At 44.0% G+C, this 12,500-nt stretch overlaps 1 pseudogene; it reads left to right on the forward strand.

Moving 5' to 3' along the window:
• LOC127923271 (glutamate receptor 2-like) overlaps positions 1–12,500 on the forward strand; it is a 46,101-nt pseudogene that overhangs the window by 32,487 nt on the left and 1,114 nt on the right.

The following is a 12,500-nucleotide window of genomic DNA, read 5'->3' on the forward strand; positions in this document are numbered from 1 at the left end:
CCATACTGTCACCACACACCATACTGTCACACACCATACTGTTACCACACACCATACTGTCACCACACACCATACTGTCACCACACACCATACTGTCACCACACACCATACTGTTACCACACACCATACTGTCACCACACACCATACTGTCACCACACACCATACTGTCACCACACACCATACTGTCACCACACACCATACTGTTACCACACACCATACTGTCACCACACACCATACTGTCACACACCATACTGTCACCACACACCATACTGTCACCACACACCATACTGTCACACACCATACTGTCACCACACACCATACTGTCACCACACACCATACTGTCACCACACACCATACTGTCACCACACACCATACTGTCACACACCATACTGTCACCACACACCATACTGTCACCACACACCATACTGCCACCACACACCATACTGTCACACACCATACTGTCACACACCATACTGTCACACACCATACTGTCACACACCATACTGTCACACACCATACTGTCACCACACACCATACTGTCACCACACACCATACTGTCACACACCATACTGTCACACACCATACTGTCACACACCATACTGTCACCACACACCATACTGCCACACACCATACTGTCACCACACACCATACTGTCACCACACACCATACTGTCACCACACACCATACTGTCACCACACACCATACTGTTACCACACACCATACTGTCACCACACACCATACTGTCACACACCATACTGTCACCACACACCATACTGTCACACACCATACTGTCACCACACACCATACTGTTACCACACACCATACTGTCACCACACACCATACTGTCACACACCATACTGTCACCACACACCATACTGTCACCACACACCATACTGTCACCACACACCATACTGTCACCACACACCATACTGTCACACACCATACTGTCACCACACACCATACTGTCACACACCATACTGTCAACACACACCATACTGTCACCACACACCATACTGTCACCACACACCATACTGTCACACACCATACTGTCACCACACACCATACTGTCACCACACACCATACTGTCACCACACACCATACTGTCACCACACACCATACTGCCACACACCATACTGTCACCACACACCATACTGTCACCACACACCATACTGTCACCACACACCATACTGTCACCACACACCATACTGTCACCACACACCATACTGTCACCACACACCATACTATCACCACACCATACTGTCACCACACACCATACTGTCACCACACACCATACTGTCACCACACACCATACTGTCACCACACATCATACTGCCACACACCATACTGTCACACACCATACTGTCACCACACACCATACTGTCACACACCATACTGTCACCACACACCATACTGTCACCACACACCATACTATCACCACGCACCATACTGTCACCACACACCATACTGTCACCACACACCATACTGTCACCACACACCATACTGTCACCACACACCATACTGCCACACACCATACTGTCACACACCATACTGTCACCACACACCATACTGTCACACACCATACTGTCACCACACACCATACTGTCACCACACACCATACTGTCACCACGCACCATACTGTCACCACACACCATACTGTCACCACACACCATACTTTCACCACACACCATACTGTCACCACACACCATACTGTCACCACACAATACTGTCACCACACACCATACTGTCACCACACACCATACTGTCACACACCATACTGTCACCACACACCATACTGTCACCACACACCATACTGTCACCAAACACCATACTGTCACACACCATATTGTCACCACACACCATACTGTCACCACACACCATACTGTCACCACACACCATACTGTCACCACACACCATACTGTCACACACCATACTGTCACCACACACCATACTGTCACCACACACCATACTGTCACCACACACCATACTGTCACACACCATACTGTCACCACACACCATACTGTCACCACACACCATACTGTCACCACACACCATACTGTCACCACACACCATACTGTCACCACACACCATACTGTCACCACACACCATACTGTCACCACACACCATACTGTCACCACACACCATACTGTCACCACACACCATACTGTCACCACACACCATACTGTCACACACCATACTGTCACCACACACCATACTGTCACCACACACCATACTGTCACACACCATACTGTCACCACACACCATACTGTCACCACACACCATACTGTCACCACACACCATACTGTCACCACACACCATATGTCACCACACACCATACTGTCACCACACACCATACTGTCACCACACACCATACTGTCACCACACACCATACTGTCACCACACACCATACTGTCACCACACACCATACTGTCACCACACACCATACTGTCACCACACACCATACTATCACCCACACCATACTGTCTGTCACCATACACACCATACTGTCACCACACACCATACTGTCACCACACACCATACTGTCACCACACACCATACTGTCACACACCATACTGTCACCACACACCATACTGTCACCACACACCATACTATCACCACGCACCATACTGTCACCACACACCATACTGTCACCACACACCATACTGTCACCACACACCATACTGTCACCACACACCATACTGCCACACACCATACTGTCACACACCATACTGTCACCACACACCATACTGTCACACACCATACTGTCACCACACACCATACTATCACCACGCACCATACTGTCACCACACACCATACTGTCACCACACACCATACTGTCACCACACACCATACTGTCACCACACACCATACTGTCACACACACCATACTGTCACCACACACCATACTGTCACCACACACCATACTGTCACACACCATACTGTCACCACACACCATACTGTCACCACACACCATACTGTCACACAAACACAACATACTGTCACACACCATATTGTCACCACACACCATACTGTCACCACACACCATACTGTCACCACACACCATACTGTCACCACACACCATACTGTCACCACACACCATACTGTCACCACACACCATACTGTCACACACCATACTGTCACACACCATACTGTCACCACACACCATACTGTCACCACACACCATACTGCCACACACCATACTGTCACCACACACCATACTGTCACCACACACCATACTGTCACCACACCATACTGTCACCACACACCATACTGTCACCACACACCATACTGTCACACACCATACTGTCACCACACACCATACTGTCACCACACACCATACTGTCACCAAACAACATACTGTCACACACCATATTGTCACCACACACCATACTGTCACCACACACCATACTGTCACCACACACCATACTGTCACCACACACCATACTGTCACCACACACCATACTGTCACCACACACCATACTGCCACCACACACCATACTGTCACCACACACCATACTGTCACCACACACCATACTGTCACCACACACCATACTGTCACCACACACCATGCTGTCACACCATACTGTCACCACACACCATACTGTCACCACACACCATACTGTCACACACCATACTGCCACACCATACTGTCACACACCATACTGTCACCACACACCATACTGTCACACACCATACTGTCACCACACACCATACTATCACCACGCACCATACTGTCACCACACACCATACTGTCACCACACACCATACTGTCATTGCCATACTGTCACCACACACCATACTGTCACCACACACCATACTGTCACACCACCACACCATACTGTCACCACACACCATACTGTCACCACACACCATACTGTCACCACACACCATACTGTCACACACCATACTGTCACCACACACCATACTGTCAAACAACATACTGTCACACACCATATTGTCACCACACACCATACTGTCACACACACACCATACTGTCACCACACACCATACTGTCACCACACACCATACTGTCACCACACACCATACTGTCACACACCATACTGTCACACACCATACTGTCACCACACACCATACTGTCACCACACACCATACTGTCACCACACACCATACTGTCACCACACACCATACTGTCACCACACACCATACTGTCACCACACACCATACTGTCACACACCATACTGTCACCACACACCATACTGTCACCACACACCATACTGTCACACACCATGTCACCACACACCATACTGTCACACACCATGCTGTCACCACACACCATACTGTCACCACACACCATACTGTCACACACCATACTGTCACCACACACCATACTGTCACCACACACCATACTGTCACACACCATGCTGTCATACACCATACTGTCACCACCACACCATACTGTCACACACCATACTGTCACCACACACCATACTGTCACACACCATACTGTCACCACACACCATACTGTCACCACACACCATACTGTCACACACCATACTGTCACCACACACCATACTGTCACCACACACCATACTGCCACACACCATACTGTCACCACACACCATACTGTCACACACCATACTGTCACCACACACCATACTGTCACCACACACCATACTGTCACCACCACCATACTGTCACACACCATACTGTCACACACCATACTGTCACACACCATACTGTCACACACCATGCTGTCACACACCATACTGTCACCACACACCATACTGTCACCACACACCATACTGTCACACACCATACTGTCACACACCATACTGTCACACACCATACTGTCACACACCATACTGTCACACACCATACTGTCACCACACACCATACTGTCACCACACCATGCTGTCACCACACACCATACTGTTACCACACACCATACTGTCACCACACACCATACTGTGTCACACACCATACTGTCACACACCATACTGTCACACACCATACTGTCACATACTGTCACACACACCATACTGTCACCACACACCATACTGTCCACACACCATACTGTCACCACACACCATATACTGTCACACACCATACTGTCACACACCATACACCATGTCACACACCATACTGTCACCACACACCATACTGTCACACACCATACTGTCACCACACACCATACTGTCACCACACACCATACTGCCACACACCATACTGTCACCACACACCATACTGTCACACACCATACTGTCACACACCATACTGTCACACACCATACTGTCACACACCATACTGTCATCACACACCATACTGTCACAACACACACCATACTGTCACCACACACCATACTGTCACCACACACCATACTGTCAAACACCATACTGTCACACATCATACTGTCACCACACACCATACTGTCACCACACACCATACTGTCACCACACACCATACTGTCACCACACACCATATTGTCACCACACACCATACTGTCACACACCATACTGTCACCACACACCATACTGTCAGACACCATACTGTCACCACACACCATACTGTCACCACACACCATACTGTCACCACACACCATACTGTCACCACACACCATACTGCCACCACACCATACTGTCACCACACACCATACTGTCACCACACACCATACTGTCACACGCACCATACTGCCACACACCATACTGTCACACACCATACTGCCACCACACACCATACTGTAACACACCATACTGTCACCACACACCATACTGTCACACACCATACTGCCACACACCATACTGCCACACACCATACTGTCACCACACACCATACTCACACCACACACCATACTGTCACCACACACCATACTGTCACACACACCATACTGCCACACACCATACTGTCACACACACCATACTGTCACACACACCATACTGTCACACACACCATACTGCCACACACCATACTGCCACACACCATACTGTCACACACCATACTGCCACACACCATACTGTCACCATACTGTCACACACCATACTGTCACACACCATACTGTCACACACCATACTGTCACACACCATACTGTCACCACACACCATACTGTCACACACCATACTGTCACCACACCATACTGTCACACACCATACTGTCACACACCATACTGTAACACACCATACTGTCACCACACACCATACTGTCACACACCATACTGTCACCACACACCATACTGTCACACACCATACTGCCACACACCATACTGCCACACACCATACTGTCACCACACACCATACTGTCACCACACACCATACTGTCACACACCATACTGCCACACACCATACTGTCACACACCATACTGCCACACACCATACTGTCACACACCATACTGTAGCACACCATACTGTCACCACACACCATACTGTCACCACACACCATACTGTCACACACCATGCTGTCACACACCATACTGCCACACACCATACTGCCACACACCATACTGTCACACACCATACTGTCACCACACACCATACTGTCACACACCATACTGTCACCACACACCATACTGTCACACACCATACTGTCACCACACACCATACTGTCACACACCATACTGTCACCACACACCATACTGTCACACACACCATACTGTCACCACACACCATACTGTCACCACACACCATGCTGCCACACACCATACTGTCACCACACTATACCATACTATCACCACACACCATACTGTCACCACACACCATACTGTCACCACACACCATACTGTCACCACACACCATACTGTCACCACATACACACCATACTGTCACCACACACCATACTGTCACACACCATACTGTCACCACACACCATACTGTCACACACCATACTGTCACCACATACACCATACTGTCACCACACACCATACTGTCACCACACACCATACTGTCACCACACACCATACTGTCACCACACACCATACTGTCCACACACCATACTGTCACACACCATACTGTCACCACACACACTGTCACACACCATACTGTCACCACACACCATACTGTCACCACACACCATACTGTCACCACACACCATACTGTCACACACCATACTGTCACCACACACCATACTGTCACCACACACCATACTGTCACACACCATACTGTCACACACCATACTGTCACACACCATACTGTCACCACACACCATACTGTAACACACCATACTGTCACCACACACCATACTGTCACACACCATACTGTAACACACCATACTGTCACCACACACCATACTGTCACACACCATACTGTCACCACACACCATACTGTCACACACCATACTGTCACACACCATACTGCCACACACCATACTGTCACACACCATACTGTCACACACCATACTGTCACACACCATACTGTCACACACCATACTGTCACACACCATACTGTCACCACACACCATACTGTCACACACCATACTGTCACCACACACCATACTGTCACCACACACCATACTGTCACACACCATGCTGTCACACACCATACTGTCACCACACACCATACTGTCACACACCATACTGTCACCACACACCATACTGTCCACACACCATACTGTCACCACACACCATACTGTCACCACACACCATACTGTCACACACCATACTGTCACACACCATACTGTCACCACACACCATACTGTCACCACACACCATACTGTCACACACCATACTGTCACCACACACCATACTGTCACCACACACCATACTGTCACACACCATACTGTCACACACCATACTGTCACCACACACCATACTGTCACACACCATACTGTCACCACACACCATACTGTCACCACACACCATACTGTCACACACCCATACTGTCACCACACACCATACTGTCACCACACACCATACTGTCACACACCATACTGTCACCACACACCATACTGTCACCACACACCATACTGTCACACACCATACTGTCACACACCATACTGTAACACACCATACTGTCACCACACACCATCACACACTGTCACCACACACCATACTGTACACACACCATACTGTCACCACACACCATACTGTCACCACACACCATACTGTTACCACACACCATACTGTTACCACACACCATACTGTCACACACATCATACTGTTGCACACACCATACTGTCACCACACACCATACTGTCACCACACACCATACTGTCACCACACACCACACTGTCACACACCATACTGTCACACACCATACTGTCACCACACACCATACTGTAACACACCATACTGTCACACACCATACTGTCACCACACACCATACTGTCACCACACACCATACTGTCACACACCATACTGTCACCACACACCATACTGCCACACACCATACTGCCACACACCATACTGTAACACACCATACTGTCACCACACACCATACTGTCACCACACACCATACTGCCACACACCATACTGCCACACACCATACTGCCACACACCATACTGTAACACACCATACTGTCACCACACACCATACTGTCACCACACACCATACTGTCACACCATACTGCCACACACCATACTGTCACCACACACCATACTGTCACCACACACCATACTGTCACCACACACCATACTGTCACACACCATACTGCCACACACCATACTGTCACACACCATACTGCCACACACCATACTGTCACCACACACCATACTGTCACACACCATACTGCCACACACCATACTGTCACACACCATACTGTCACACCATACTGTCACCACACACCATACTGTCACACACCATACTGTTACCACACACCATACTGTCACCACACACCATACTGTCACACACCATACTGTCACACACCATACTGTCACCACACACCATACTGTCACACACCATACTGTCACCACACACCATACTGTCACACCACACACACACCATACTGTCACACACCATACTGTCACCACACACCATACTGCCACACACCATACTGTCACCACACACCATACTGTCACACACCATACTGCCACCACACACCATACTGTCACCACACACCATACTGCACACACCATACTGTCACACACCATACTGTCACCACACACCATACTGTCACCACACACCATACTGTCACCACACACCATACTGTCACACACCATACTGTCACACACCATACTGTCACCACACACCATACTGTCACCACACACCATACTGTCACACACCATACTGTCACACACCATACTGTCACACACCATACTGTCACACACCATACTGTCACCACACACCATACTGTCACCACACACCATACTGTCACACACCATACTGTCACCACACACCATACTGTCACACACCATACTGTCACACACCATACTGTCACACACCATACTGTCACCACACACCATACTGTCACCACACACCATACTGTCACCACACACCATACTGCCACACACCATACTGTCACCACACACCATACTGTCACCACACACCATACTGCCACACACCATACTGTCACACACCATACTGTCACCACACACCATACTGTCACCACACACCATACTGTCACCACACACCATACTGTCGCCACACACCATACTGCCACACACCATACTGTCACCACACACCATACTGTCACCACACACCATACTGTAACACACCATACTGTCACCACACACCATACTGTCACCACACACATACTGTCACCACACACCATGCATTTACTACACACTACATTTACTACATACTTTATTACAACATACTGCATTTCCTACACACTGCAATTACTACATACTGCATGTACTACATACTGCAATTAGTACATTGTCTACATACTGCAATTATTATACACTGAATTTACTACACACTACATTTACTATGTACTACATTTACTAAATACTGCATTTACTACATACTGCATTTACTACATACTGTACTTCCATCATACTGCATTTTCTACATATTGCATTTTCTAAGTACTGCATTTACCACATACTGCATTTACTACATTAACTACATACTGCATTTTCTAAGTACTGCATTTACCACATACTGCATTTTCTAAGTACTGCATTTACCACATACTGCATTTACTACATACTACATTAACTACATACTGCATTTGCTACATTTACAACATTTACTACATACTGCATTTATTACATACTGCATTTACTACATACTGCATTTGCTACATTTACTACATACTGCATTTACTACATACTGTATTTACTACATACTACATTTACTACATACTGCACTGCTACATGTACTACATACTGCACTGCTACATTTACTACATACTGCACTGCTACATTTACTACATACTGCACTGCTACATTTACTACATACTGCACTGCTACATTTACTACATACTGCACTGCTACATTTACTACATACTGCACTGCTACATTTACTACATACTGCATTCACTGCATTTATTGCAATTAATACATTTACTACATTTTCTGCATTTATTGAATTTACTACATTTACAATATTTACCACATACTACATTTATTACCTATACATTTACAAAATTTACTGCATTTACTTCATTTACAACATTTACCACATGCTACATGTATTACCTATACATTTACTGCATTTACTACATTTACAACATTTACCACATACTACATGTATTACCTATACATTTACAACATTTACTACATTTACAACATTTACCACATACTACATGTATTACCTATACATTTACAACATTTACTACATTTACAACATTTACCACATACTACATGTATTACCTATACATTTACTGCATTTACTACATTTACAACATTTACCACATACTACATTTATTACCTATACATTTACTGCATTTACAACATTTACCACATACTACATTTATTACCTATACATTTACTGCATTTACTACATTTACAACATTTACCACATACTACATTTATTACCTATACATTTACTACATTTACTGCATTTACTACATTTACCACATACTACATTTATTACCTATACATTTACTACATTTACTGCATTTACTACATTTACCACATACTACATTTATTACCTATACATTTACAACATTTACTGCATTTACTACATTTACCACATACTACATTTATTACCTATACATTTACTACATTTACTACATACTACATTTACTACATTTATTAAATGCTGCATTTATTCCTGCATTTATTCCATACTACATATACGTTTACTGTATTTACTATATACTACATATATATTTTCTACATGTACTACTTTTACTACATTGACTACATACTACATTTACTACATACTACATTTACTACATTTACTACATACTACATTTACTACACTACTGCATTTACTACATACTACATTTACTACATACTACATTTACTACACACTACATTTACTACATACTACATTTACTACATACTACATTTACTACATACTACATTTACTACATACTACATTTACTAAATACTGCATTTACTACATACTACATTTACTACATACTACATTTACTACATACTACATTTACTACATTTACTACATACTACATTTACTACATACTACATTTACTACATTTACTACATACTGCATTTACTACATACTACATTTACTACATTTACTACATACTGCATTTACTACATACTACATTTACTACATACTACATTTACATACTACATTTACTACACTACATTTACTACATACTACATTTACTACATACTACATTTTTACATACTACATTTACTACATTTACTACATTTACAACATTTACCACATACTACATTTATTACCTATACATTTACAACATTTACTACTTTTACAACATTTACCACATACTACATTTATTACCTATACATTTACTACATTTCCTACATTTACAACATTTACTACATACTGCATTTACAACATACTGCATTTACTACATACTGTATTTACTACATACTACATTTACTACATACTACTGCTACACTACATACTACTGCTACATTTACTACATACACTGCTACATTTACTACATACTGCACTGCTACATTTACTACATACTGCATTCACTGCATTTATTGCAATTAATGAATTTACTACATTTTCTCCATTATTGAATTTACTACATTTACAACATTTAACACATACTACATTAATTACCTATACATTTACTAAATTTACTGCATTTACTACATTTACAACATTTACCACATACTACATGTATTACCTATACATTTACTGCATTTACTACATTTACCACATTTACTACATTTATTACCTATACATTTACTACATTTACAACATTTACCACATACTACATTTATTACCTATACATTTACTGCATTTACTACATTTACAACATTTACCACATACTACATGTATTACCTATACATTTACTACATTTATTAAATGCTGCATTTATTACCTATACATTTACTACATTTATTACCTATACATTTACTACATTTATTACATACTACATTTCCTACATTTACTGCATTTACTACATTTACTGCATTTACTACATTTACTGCATTTACTACATACTACATTTACTACATTTATTAAATGCTGCATTTATTCCATACTACATATACGTTTACTATAT

This window comes from Oncorhynchus keta, unplaced genomic scaffold (assembly GCF_023373465.1).
Source record: "Oncorhynchus keta strain PuntledgeMale-10-30-2019 unplaced genomic scaffold, Oket_V2 Un_contig_2912_pilon_pilon, whole genome shotgun sequence".
Taxonomy (NCBI): Eukaryota; Metazoa; Chordata; class Actinopteri; order Salmoniformes; family Salmonidae; genus Oncorhynchus; species Oncorhynchus keta.